The following is a 12,682-nucleotide window of genomic DNA, read 5'->3' as shown; positions in this document are numbered from 1 at the left end:
TGTGTGTGTGTGTGTGTGTGTGTGTGTGTGTGTGTGTGTGTGTGTGTATGAATGAATGAATGAATGAATGAATGAATGCTGCCTTCCTTGTTTTTTACTCCCCAGATGATAAAAACTGCTCATCCATCGATCATGTCAGCGATGTAGATGCATAGACGTGCCTTCTATGCAGATGCCTCTGTGTATGTGATAGCTATTAAACATAAAAATAAACAACAGTGCTCTTTAGTTCCATCGCCATTCAAGAACCTGTAACACTTCAATGTGAATTCTGAACAAAAAAGAAAACCGGTGATCGCAATGCAAACAAACTATATTTTTTAACGTGTATATTGTACATGAGTACCTGGTAGAGGAGATTGTACGTACTAAAACATATCTACTTGCCAATAAGATATACTGTATGTATATTCCTGCAGCTTCCTCTCTGTGTGACACGGGGAGCTTTACTGTGTGACTTTCAGTGCAGTTAACCATGTTAACTTCCTCCGTAACAATAAACGACCGGCTCACGCCTCATCACGACCGTGTCCTTCTGCTTCTGTGAGAGTTACGCATCTCTTTGAATTTCTCTTTGTTCGCCTTCGTTTAAACCGGCTGAGACGACGTTCGTGCTTCAGGGGAAGAACAGAAGTTAAGATTTACATGTTGGAGATATTTGTTTTGTTTGTAAGGGAATATTTGTTCCTTTATTTACACATATTAAAAACAGTTTAAAGATGCAAAAATATGATTTGTATTCTATTATAATTATATATTGTTTATAGCTTATGATGGAATGTGAGAGGGAGTTGCCTAAAAACTGTCCAGGCAGCATATTGAAGGAAATAATTACAGTAACGTAAAAAACTAAATACTGTACATATAATATACTATATACATATATATATATATATATGTGTACTATGTTATAATATTATGTCCAGTCAATTCACCAAGATTTGTAAATAGAAATTAGAAAAACATCTGTGCGTTGTCTTTTAATGAATGTACAGTTGAAGTTTAAATACTGAAAGAAGTTGAAGTGGTGGTTAAAATGAAATTAAAGCAATAAAAGGAGTGGAAGTGATCATTTGTAGTCGAGCCCGGTGGTGAGTTTGTGTCCGTCGGGAAAAGTAGCTTCTGTCGTGTGTATTTATATTCTCAAAGACGTCGTCACTGATTGGTAGAGAGCGCACTGAGACCAAATACAAATCTCCACCACTAAGCTGCAGTGTTTAATAATGTATAAGTGCATACTGCAAATATGAGTGCTGATTTTCATATAATAATCAGTGGGTTTTATTTTCCATTTTATTTCATGCATTTTATTAATCCCATTTCATTTAAATTTTATAGTTTGTTTTATTTGCATTTTATTGTTCCTGTTTTTATGTGTAAAACACTTCGGGCTACATTTCTTGTATGAAAGGTGCTTTAAAAATAAAGTTTATTATTATTTTTTGTTATCCAAAAGAGGAAGAGATGAAAATAGATGAAGACAGTATAGAAACATTAAATTATGTACAAAGACTGGAAAATGTGGGAATAAGAAGAGTTCAAAGTTCAGACAAATAACTGAAATATAATCACTGAACATGGCTGAATAATGCATTGTCATCATTTGAGTGAATTTACCCTTTAACGCACTTAAACAAAGCCTCTTATTGGTGCTAAATACAACTTACAATTCACATTGAAAGCCTCTTTTCTTCTTTGTAGAGAAACGTGATTATGTTCGAGCGTCTTTTGTCATAATTACATTAAACCTGGAGACCTTTAAGCACTGATCAGAGATCAGTGTTAGTTTATCCTAATCCTGTTTGTCTCGTGAGACTCGGTACAATGAAGCTGACACGAGCTCAGCGTTTAACGAGGATAACCTCATTTAGCGAGAAGAGAGGGAAGCAAACAGCCAAGAACGACTCCTTATGTTCATCACATTTACATTCTCTCTGCAGGATCGATGCTGCAGAGGGTCAGTAGTTCAGTCAAAGTGCGGACTGGTTTATTCTCACGTCTGTTTAATATCATCTGTTCCATACTTTGGTTTCTAGTTGAAGGAAATGTGTGTGAGCTGCAGTGATGGAGGATATTCAGTGAGCTCTGCAGGACGAACACAAGGCATCGTCATTCTCCAGACTTGTCGTTCTCCATCTGTCCACCAGAGGTCCTCGCACTTTCCCACCAGTCACCTGACGCCAACGTCCACCTGCTCACCTGCTCCTCATCAGCCAATCAGCCCTCACAGGATGTCAAGCAGCCCGTCTCCACCTGCGACTGATCTCTACCTGAACCGTTTACCCTGAAACCCGCACCTGCCAGTAAGCGTATGCATCTTCATCTTCTCAATAAACGTTGGCTTGTATAATATGTTTTATTTAAATCACAAATCCCACGAAAGAAATATGCAGAAATCGATTTATTAAAAGGCTTTGAATGAGATATTTGATTCGGGAGATTCGTTAGTTTATCGATACTGTAAGTGAATGTGGAACAAACTAAAGAAAATATTTCATAATACTATGTTTAAAGGGTTAATTCACCAAAATAACAATAGAAACATTAAATACAAATGAAATGTTTAAATAGTGAAAGAAGTTTAAATGGTGGACATATCAAATAGATATCTAGTGATTAAGCCCCTGAAATTGATTATTTATGTTACAAATTTAAAATATATTTGTAATATTACATTTTTAATGAATGAATTTAAAACTCATCATCTCTTAAACTAATGTAAAATATTTGGAGGACAAAGTGCCAGGTGCAGTTTAAATCTTTACAAAAGTAAATAATGCTTCATCACACTCACTCTCACACACACACACACACACACACACTAAACGTTTCACCACCTGACTCAGCTGCTGTTTGAAGGCCTCCTGCTCTCGTTGCTCCCGGCCATCTCGGTTCCCTCAGACGCTGCCGGTTCATCTGACGGCGCTGAGGGAGGCCGCTGCACGCTACCGCCACCAGAACAAGACGTGCTTTAACTACTGTTATTTATAGCTCTGCAGCATTTTCACAACAATTCTCATTACCCTTTGCAGCCAGTGGTGGTTGTAAATTCTGCTGTGTATTGAAAAGTTGTCGCCGTGTTGAGTTTGACTGTGTTTTGTTGGTTCCACAGGGTTTATACTGGGAACGATGGTGAGGTGTGGAGAGGACAGAGACGGTAAATGAGATATTGAATCTAAAGGAAATGTCTGTTTCCCACATTTGATTTGTATCTTTTAAATTGATCTCCATGCTGCATTTTTAAAAGGTCTTTATAGGCTTTGTGTTTGTCCACTTGGGGGCAACAGAGCAACCTGTAAACACAATACTGAATACTGAAACATACTTTTACTCAAGTAAATATTTTGAATGCAGCACTTTTACTTGCATTAAAGTAAATGGTCTGAGTACTTCTCCCACCACTGATCTTTCCATCTGTACCTGGCCTCACACACACACACACACACACACACACACACACACAGCTGGAGGATTTCTACCTCAGCAGCACTCGTCGCTGTTAATCACAGATGACTCAGAAAGAGAGACAGACGTGCAGCTCAGGGTGAAGCACTGATGCATTTTATTTGTCAGATTGAGTCTGCCTGCGTTTGTTTGGTGGCTGTAACAGTTATGACCTAATTTCATACGCTGCACAACACTGACATCCTATCTCAGGAAGTCTTTTATTCTTGTAGTCTCGTTTTTATGGAAGAACGCTGTCGATTCTGACTCTAAACACACAGAACCATCCAACTCAAACCTTCACAAACCTTAACTGTTCTTGATGTTGATCTTATAACTGAACCAAACTTTCCTGTTTCCTGAGTCAGTCACAGCACTTCCCCCCTTATTTACCTCTTAAAACTTCATCAAAGTGATATCTTTACATGTTTTAAAAGATTCCTGATATATTGTCTTCTTTTCAGCTGTAATGATCAACAACTGTGGGTTGAGCATTTATTAAAGGTGCAATGTGTAAGATGTAGCCGCATGCTTTAAATAAATAGGGGGCAGCATTTCACCTGCTGGGTCCAGACAAGGCAGCAACCTCCGGTACGGCTGAGTGAAGCTGATGCTTCGTGTTAAAGCTGCATTCTCTCTAGTGTCCACCAGGGGGCGACTCCTCTGGTTGTATAGAAGTCTATGAGAAAATGACTCTACTTCTCTCTCGATTTATTACCTCAGTAAACATGAGTTTATGGTCTCAATCTGAAATATCGTGGTTTGGGTAAAAATAACTACGAAAATGGCGTTACTGAAGTACGCAAGTTACGTGACATATAAATCAAAGTTGACTTCTAGTTTCACACGGGAGGGAACAAACAGCGGTCTGCTGGGTAAAAGATCAGCGATCATTTGATTGAGTTTTCATTCTTTCTTAATATACTGTCATATATATCCTCCTATCTCTGTCATCTCCCTTTCATTCTTCTTCTTCTACTTCTTCTACTTACAGTGTCCTTCTGTCAGACAGACAAAGTCCTCCGAGAGTTACAGGACACCCTTTCAGACGGCGACCACTCACTCACTCACTCACTCACGAGACTCGAGAGACTCGAGAGACTCCGGAGACTCAACACTCCGCTCGATTTGTTTTTTATGCCACCACCAGGGACACAAGCTGATGGGTTGTGACATCCCTGCAGCGCGCACACACACACACACACACACACACACACACACACACACAGACACTTCCAGGCATTCAGGCATATAGAGCGAACAAGCAGCATCTGGACAATTCCTCTGAAGGACTTTATACCCAGGGTTATTAATGACATTACTGAACAGAGACATGTGTATGTGTGCATGCAGGGCACCCACCCACCCACACACACACACACACACACACACACACACACTCCAAACGTCATTGACCTTAAGCTCTCAGCATGCGTGGTCATGAATTTGGCATTTATCCATCATTTGTCATTAGCTATGCCTCCCTGTCTTTCCCTGGTTTTCTCTCCCACTGGTCTTTTATCCCTCCTGTCCTTCCCTGAAAATGTGTCTCGCATGCAGTTATTACCAAATTGTCAGGCAGGCCTGTTAATCGTCTTAAAGAACTTAAAATATATATATATTTTTGTTGAAATTCTCTGACGGCAATCAATGAATCAAAAGCTCTGACAAAAAGATAAAGAAATATATCTGGTATCTGTGGCTGTCTCAGGGCTGTAACAACCATGTTCGTTGTTTACATTCATAATGATTATTTTGGGGGAGGGGCTTTAGAGGGGCGGCCTGAAGGGTCAGTCTTTATGATGAAATGTTCCTATTAAACCATTTCGTAACAAATCTGTCATTAGTCACAAAGCTAAAAACACTTGAACCTCCGGTTCTTATGAGTGAAGTCAAAGCTTCATGTGTTAAAGCTGCATTCTCTCTAGTGTCCACCAGGGGGCGACTCCTCTGGTTGTATAGAAGTCTATGAGAAAATGACTCTACTTCTCTCTTGATTTATTACCTCAGTAAACATTGTAAACATGAGTTTATGGTCTCAATCTCTAGTTTCAAGTCTTCTTCAATACAGCATGATGTTCATTTAGTACATTATGGTCCATTTAGAGTCACACAGACCATGAAGCAGGGGATGCTTTAGGGGCGGGGCTACCATGTTATTGACACAACCAGAGCCGCATACGGCTTCTCTACGTCATTCAGTCCAAATATGGTCACTTTTGTTCACTGGTTGCAAAAAACAAGGTGGCGACGGCCAAAACGCCGAACTGGAGGCTTCAAAACGGTCCACAAACCAATGAGTGACTTCACGACGACTTCTGGTGAATGTCAATAATCTTAATGACCCGTTAACGTAGCGCTTGTTCAATACGTTGTTTTCCAACCAAATAAGTGCAAAAACTAACGACATTTTCATCAGCATCGGCTGTGCTTTGTGTTTAGTGCTAATTAGCAACAACACCTTCTAAACATCACCATTCAAGCCTGTTAGCATGCTGACGTTAGCATTTAGCTCAAAGCCCCATTGTGAGTCAGTGCAGCCTCACAGAGCTGCTAGCTGTAGACGCTCACAGTCACGTTACGGGACTTTATTCTGTACAAGCAGAGAGAAAATGACTCCTGTCAGAGACGAGGATGACGTCTGAAGCCCGAAGCCTTCCTTCTCTCGTTTGAACACTATGTTAAATTCAAGCCTCCAGCTTGTTAAAACTTAATTTACCCTCATGAGCGCGTCTCCTCTGATCATCTCTGTAATTACACACTCTTTATCTTGTTGCTGTTGTGCAGTGTTTTTGGGGGCAGGCCTTCGGTCGTCCTCTTCACTAACCGCTCTACAAACACAACTCTAGTTTTGTCCCCCCCGAGGCTCTTCTGCATCATTCGAGTGCAGCCTCTTCTCACCATTTCACGCTCAAGTCCATGCAGACGGGCTGTGCTGAGGTGCTCCTCCGCTGATACGCATGCAGGTCTCTTCTCTCTGGCTCGTGTGTGATTAATGTGCTTTTGCATAACCGGCGCTTAATTATGTAAATGTGTGAGAAAAGAGTCGGACATGAAAACACCTCCAGCTAGTTGAAGTTTAATTAACAAACTGGTTCATTTGTGGTGAAAACATCTGCAGTGTGTGACGCAGCTGGATCCCAGGATGAGTCCACACACACACACACCCCTCCCACACACACACACACACACAGCGCAGGAGGTTTTCACATGCACGAGTCTCTTCTTCATCCTGTTACACAATATAATGTAGTTATAAGCAGCTATACGGACATTTTACATCATAACAACTGTTTTATTGTCATTCAAACTCTTTTAATATTCTTTTATTTTGTTATACAGCATCACTTCCTGTCTTTTGGGCCTAATGTACCGTAGCACCTGTGTCAATCAACTCAACCAGACTTTCAGACAGAGGGAAGGCCGCTCTGAAGTCTCAATGTAATTCTGAATCTTGATTTTTTTAATGAATAGAACTTAAATCCAGTTCTGTTGCGGGGAGCTGGCTCTCTCCTCACATCGCTTTGCTTACCAAGAGCTTGTTTTGGCACATTTTCAAGGCTGAATTAACAATGTTGTGCGAAATGTTTGGGCTGGTTAAGTGTTCAATGAGGCGTAATTAGAGCAGCCACAGAAGGGAGGGAAGGGTTCAGACATTACAATGGAGGAGCCACAAGAGGGCAACAACAGCCACTGCTGGACAACCCGGAGGACTGGCAGCCGATCATTTCAGCTGGAGCTTTGGAGGACAGGAAGTGGTCCTCTGGGACAAACTCAGCACAGTTCAATAAATCAAAGTGGCTCCACAGACCCTCGTTTTTATTACCTTGACATGAAGACTTCACGTGTCAGCGTAGAACATGTGTGACGGAAGCGGCTCGGTTGCTCCGGTGACCGCTCTAGAATATAAAATGGCTTAAGGTTAACTCTTGGCCGAACGTTTGCTGAATAATAGAATTACGTAATCATTATGGTCTCTAATTGCACAGGACATGCAGGCCTATTGGATTTGCATTGTATTGCACATAATAAGTGCAGCTGTTTAGCTTCAGGGCAAACGGGACCAAAAATAGATCTATTAGAACGTATTCTCATACATGGTGCATGAATACGAGCTCCTTTTGTAGCACATCGTGTAAACAGAGAGGCAGCAGTGGATTCAATGTGTCACACAGGAAAAGGAAGTGAGGCTTTTGATTGGTGGAGAATTGAGATCGTTTACTGAAGTCAAAATGTAAAACTGCTCCAGAACAAGAAAAGGAACTGCATTCAAATACAACTAAATAAAAAGACATATCAAGTATTATTAGCTAAATATGCTTAAAGTATCAAAGTAAGATAAAAGATGATCCTTTATTAGTCATATAATGGGGAAATGTGCAGTATTACAGCAGCAAAGTGGATAATGCAACAAGAGAATGGAGTATAATAAATGAATAAGTAAAATAAACAGTAAAGGTATAATAAATAAGTAAACTGTAAACAACAAAACTAAAATACAGTATAATCGGACTGAATGTGGGTTCACATTATTGTACATACGAAGTAGGAAATATGAAGTTTTTATATTGCAGAGTATTAATATTAAAAGTAAAAGTACTCACTCTGCTGAATAATGTCCCCGGTGTCTGATTTATTGTTTTGAATATTGTTATTAATACTGAGGCATCAATGTTAGTGTTGTAGCTGCTCCAGGTGGAGCTATTTTAATTACTTTTATATACTATATAAAAGTTATATTAGTCCAGCGGTTCCCAACCTAGGGGTCGGGGCAGAAGGAGAAGAGACTAAAGACTGAGGGCTCATTTTAATATAACAAAAACACAAAAACTCTTAGCTTTAGGTGATTATACACAAAAGAAGACATAGCTGTATATATTATACTCTATTTCTGCATATAGATCGCCTGAAATGCTACAAACTGGACCTCAAGTAGAGTACTTGAGTACATGTTCTCTTCTATTTTCCACCACTAGAAGAGTACAATTTGTACAGCTCAGTGAATGACATTTAAGCTTTTTTTTTTTTTCTTCCTAAAGTTCACTTTGCCAGCAAGACTGGCATCACCATTTTGTCTTCTGCTGATGAGATGAGAGTGGATGGATTTAGTTAAACGGAGAGAGAGGGAGGGAGAGGGAGAGAGAGAGAGGGAGGAGGAGGAGCAGAGCTTTTACTCCAGTGTGTGTGTTGAGGAGGCTGGCAGTGAGGAGGAGAGCACCGGAGAGGATGCTGGATGTTGAGACGGAGCTGTCGCACTGAAGCAGCTCGAATCCCGACAGAAAGAAAATAACAACAACACGTCCGTTTGAAAGCCTCAGGTAAGACCTGCATTTATTTTATCATGTTTATCTTCAAGAGTTTCGCTGGTATTGTTTTTATGATGAAAAAATACCTTTTTAGTTTGAACTTTCAGGTTGATTCAAAGCAGCATAGTCAGAAAATAGTCAGTGGTTCAGTATCACCAATGCTCATTCACAAATAAAATATAAAATTAATGAATTCAAATTTAAAAAATGTGCTGAATCTAAAGAAACATTTCTGATACTTCCCAAAAGACTGTGCCTTTAAATTATTATGAATTATTGTTATTATAAAAAACAATGATTTATTTAAATTTAAAAAACGACATGATATTTGACTGCAAAAAGGGATGATTTATGTGACTGTGTTCAGATGTTTGTGATGTGTACATTTTATTTAAAGTATCATACACAGATAGCTGACGTCATTTGAGTTACAGACTGTGATGCCAATTTACCTAAAAGATATTATTAAGAATATTTTCTACTTATTGTTATCAAATAGAGCACAACTGATACTAGATTTGTGATACTGTAATGTTATATCGGCCCATATTTGTTATTTTATTTTTATTTCTATTTCTCTGATTTTCATGGACATTAAGTGACAAAAAATGACATGTACAGAAGAGAAGTATAAACAAGATAATCTATATATGTTAGTTTTGCATAAAGTTGACACTGTTTTGAAATTATCTTCTGTCCTTAAAATGCAGACCTATTGCAACTTATCTGCCAACATACGCAGATACTGATTTATTTGTGATAAGCTTAAATCTTGCAGATATATCACTCAGGCGCTATTTGAAAAAGCTTAGCGGACTGAAGATGAGAGCCTGTTTACGTCAATAAACCTGTGTTTTAGTGTCATTCAACACAGCACACAGGCTGCATAGCTTAGCTTAGCTTAAAGACTGGAAAAATGGGGGAAACGGCTAGCTTGACTCTACCTAAAGTTTAAAAAACATCTGCTCCTCTAACGCTCACTTAACACATTATATCTCTTTTATTTGATCCATACAGAACACGTCACATCTTGTTTGTTTGATTTGTACAACTGAAGTGTTAAGGACAACAGGGTTTATGTGCGTTTTTAGATATAGGTGATATATATATATATATATATAATGTGTTAATTAGTTTGTTTATGAGAGCCAGCAGGTGATTAGCTTAAAGTCAACAGGAAGCTAAGCTGTTAGCTTGGCTGTGGCTAAAGGTGACGGAACTTTTGGACCACAACTTATTGTTTTTGTATTTATTTTTTTAAACTTTAGAGGTGCTAGTTGGCGGATTTCGTTACTTTTATGGACCGAGCCAGGCTAGCGGTTTCCTCCTCCTTTTCAGTATTTAAGCTAATCTAAGCTAACCAGCTACATATTTAGCGCACAAACCGGTAGCCTAAATGTGGGAGAGGTATCAATCTTCTTTGCTCACTTCCTGCAATAAAGCTAAAATAATTCACATACATAATCCTAAACAAGCCCCTAAAACCACAACATGTCATTCCTAAACTTAGTTTTTTATATGGATTAAACAAAGACGTTAATCAGTGAGTTTTACAGGTGGTAGTAGGTGGATTTTGCGACTTGTTCGGGCCGAGCCAGGCCAGCTGTTTCCCCATGCTTTCAGTCTTTATGCTAAGTTAAGCTAACTGTGTCCTGGCTTCAAATCTAGTACTACAGCAAGAAAGCAAATAAATGTATTTCCCGAGATATCAAACTATTTATTAAAATAAAAGAGCACAGTCTGGCATTAACTGTAACAGCGAGTGTGCGCCACAGAGACGAGGAGACTTTGTCTTCCTCTTATAGTCGCCGGTCGGCTCCAGAGAAACCGTCGGCGCCGACGGAGTGATGGAGCTCGCTGGCTAACATGTAGTGGCAGCAGTGAAGCCAAAGCTGATGATGAAGAAAATGAAGCATGCATTTTGCTCAGTGTGTGTGCGTGAAATTGATTTGCAATACTATAACGCTCACTTTTTTTTTGTTTTTGGTCTATCATCCTCAGCCACAGATGACTTTTGTTGAGCCCCCCCTCTTCTTTCCCATGCTCCCTGTAATCCCTGCTGAATGCTCCTTTTGACCCCTCAATCAGCTGTATTGACTGTATCGTGTTTGAGGTGGGTGGCGGTGGATTATACAGGCTGCTGAGCGCTCAGATGCTGACTGATGTGGCTAATGTGCTTGAGCAGAAACGCTTCACGCCGACTCAACAGTCCCTCACTGCTGAACTCAGGGAAACTATTTCCTTCTGTGGGTTTCTTTTTTCCCTGTGTTTGTGCTTTTTTCAGAATTGGCATTGAAGACTTAATTGTCTTGAGTGCAGCAAAGCATCTTAGTTGCAAAATAACTGCTGTCAGTGTGAGGTTAATGCAACGTGATGATTTAAGATAAAGAGTCCGTTCAGCCAAATTACAGAAAGCATCCTAGCAATTAGGATATTAGGAATGATTTTACATCCAGTGCCAGCGTACGTTCATGAAAGCAAGGTGGAAAGTTGAAGTATGGAGTTTGGGGAGGTGAATGGATGACACATCTGATGTTCATGCAGGAGATCATGAGTTTATGTCCCGTCAGACTTTAATTAAAGTTAATCACCTTTTTCTCATATCCTTTTCTTTCAATTCTAACCAGGAAAATCCTCCACCTTTTTAATATGGAAGTTAAATCATTGTAGATGGTAAATGTAGTTGAGTGAAGCGATAAATAACAAAAAAAACATGATATATTGATCAAGAAAGCTGGGTTTGCAGCTGCAAAATCTGTTTTTCTTCATGCATCTAGCTGTTAATGCAGATGTTTTGGCTGTTGCCATCTTGTTTTTTTGCAGCCAGTGAACAGGAAGTGACCATATTAGGACTGAGGAGGAGTGACGTAGTGACGCCGTATACGTCTCTGGTAGAGACATGTCAATCACCGTGTAGCCCCGCCCTAAAGCATCCCCTGCTTTATGGTCTGTTTGACTCTAAATGGACCATAATGTACTAAATGAACATCATGCTGTATTGAAGAAGACTTGAACATTTGTGTTGTTTAACTGACTGTAAAGTTATCATTAGTTAAAAGTCTCTTCAAAGTGTTTTGACACCTGACTGTTGGTCAAATGAGTAATACATCTACTGCATGTAGAAATGATTCTGCAAACAAAGGCTAACAGACTATTTATTACTTGATGACTGATGCTACAAAATGTAATATGAATTTTCTAAAAGGGTGCTCATGAGAGTAAAAAGAATGGTCTTCATAATCACTATAACATGTTTATGCACACAGCACCCAGCACCCAGCACCTGGTTTTATAATTATTGGTAGATTTCATAAAGGCACCTGTGCAGTTTAAGTGGGTGAAATTGCCTCTTTAGTCATAAAAACGTTTGGGTTCAAGTTGATCTAATCCATCAAAGCAATCAATTGAAATTCATGAATTTCCCATTTTCCCATTACTTCCAGTAAGGACCATTCACCATGAGCTCATTCAGTCGAGCGTTTAGCAATTTGAACGGTTGAAATGTACAGTAATTGACTTTTTTCCTCCTCCTCAGATCTGCAGCTGAGGCATTATTGTTTTCCAGCACTCGGGAATTCTCTCAGCGCAGCGGGAACGGCAGATGTGCTGCACAAACCCGCTGTGGCCCCGAGTGTTTGATTAGCTGTATATCACAGGAACTCATGAATTGTTCACAGTCAGAGAGGGTGAGGGCAGATGTGTGTGCGTCACGGAAACACAGCTGTAAACAGAAAACCACTGTGACACTATTATATGCTGCTATGTGGGGATGTCTCCTCTCCATGACCTGGATATTCTGTCAGCGGCCTCAGGGCGTGAATGTCTGACACACAACTCCAGCAGCAATATGTTTCTGTTTTGTTTTAATCGGGCAGCAACCTCTGGTTCTGAAGAGTGAAGCCGATGCTTCATGTGTTAAAGCTGCATTCTCT

General features: G+C 39.7%; 1 protein-coding gene across 2 annotated transcripts in view; it reads left to right on the top strand.

Annotated features, from left to right (window-relative positions):
* The first annotated feature begins 8,658 nt into the window (after nt 1-8,658).
* rph3aa (rabphilin 3A homolog (mouse), a) overlaps nt 8,659-12,682 on the top strand; it is a 25,307-nt gene continuing 21,283 nt past the window's right edge. Inside the window, exon 1 of one of the 2 annotated variants that reach the window (XM_031875251.1) lies at nt 8,659-8,762. The gene's annotated coding sequence lies outside the window, so the exon portion shown is untranslated. Of the gene's footprint in view, nt 8,763-11,745; nt 12,437-12,682 lie in introns of those variants that run through there. The other variant, XM_031875252.1, reaches the window with a different exon arrangement.

Source organism: Anarrhichthys ocellatus, unplaced genomic scaffold (genome assembly GCF_004355925.1).
Source record: "Anarrhichthys ocellatus isolate YVR2014 unplaced genomic scaffold, GSC_Weel_1.0 scaffold87, whole genome shotgun sequence".
Lineage (NCBI taxonomy): Eukaryota > Metazoa > Chordata > Actinopteri > Perciformes > Anarhichadidae > Anarrhichthys > Anarrhichthys ocellatus.
Note: the sequence above shows the minus strand (reverse complement) of the source record. Positions and strands in the feature narration are given on the sequence as shown.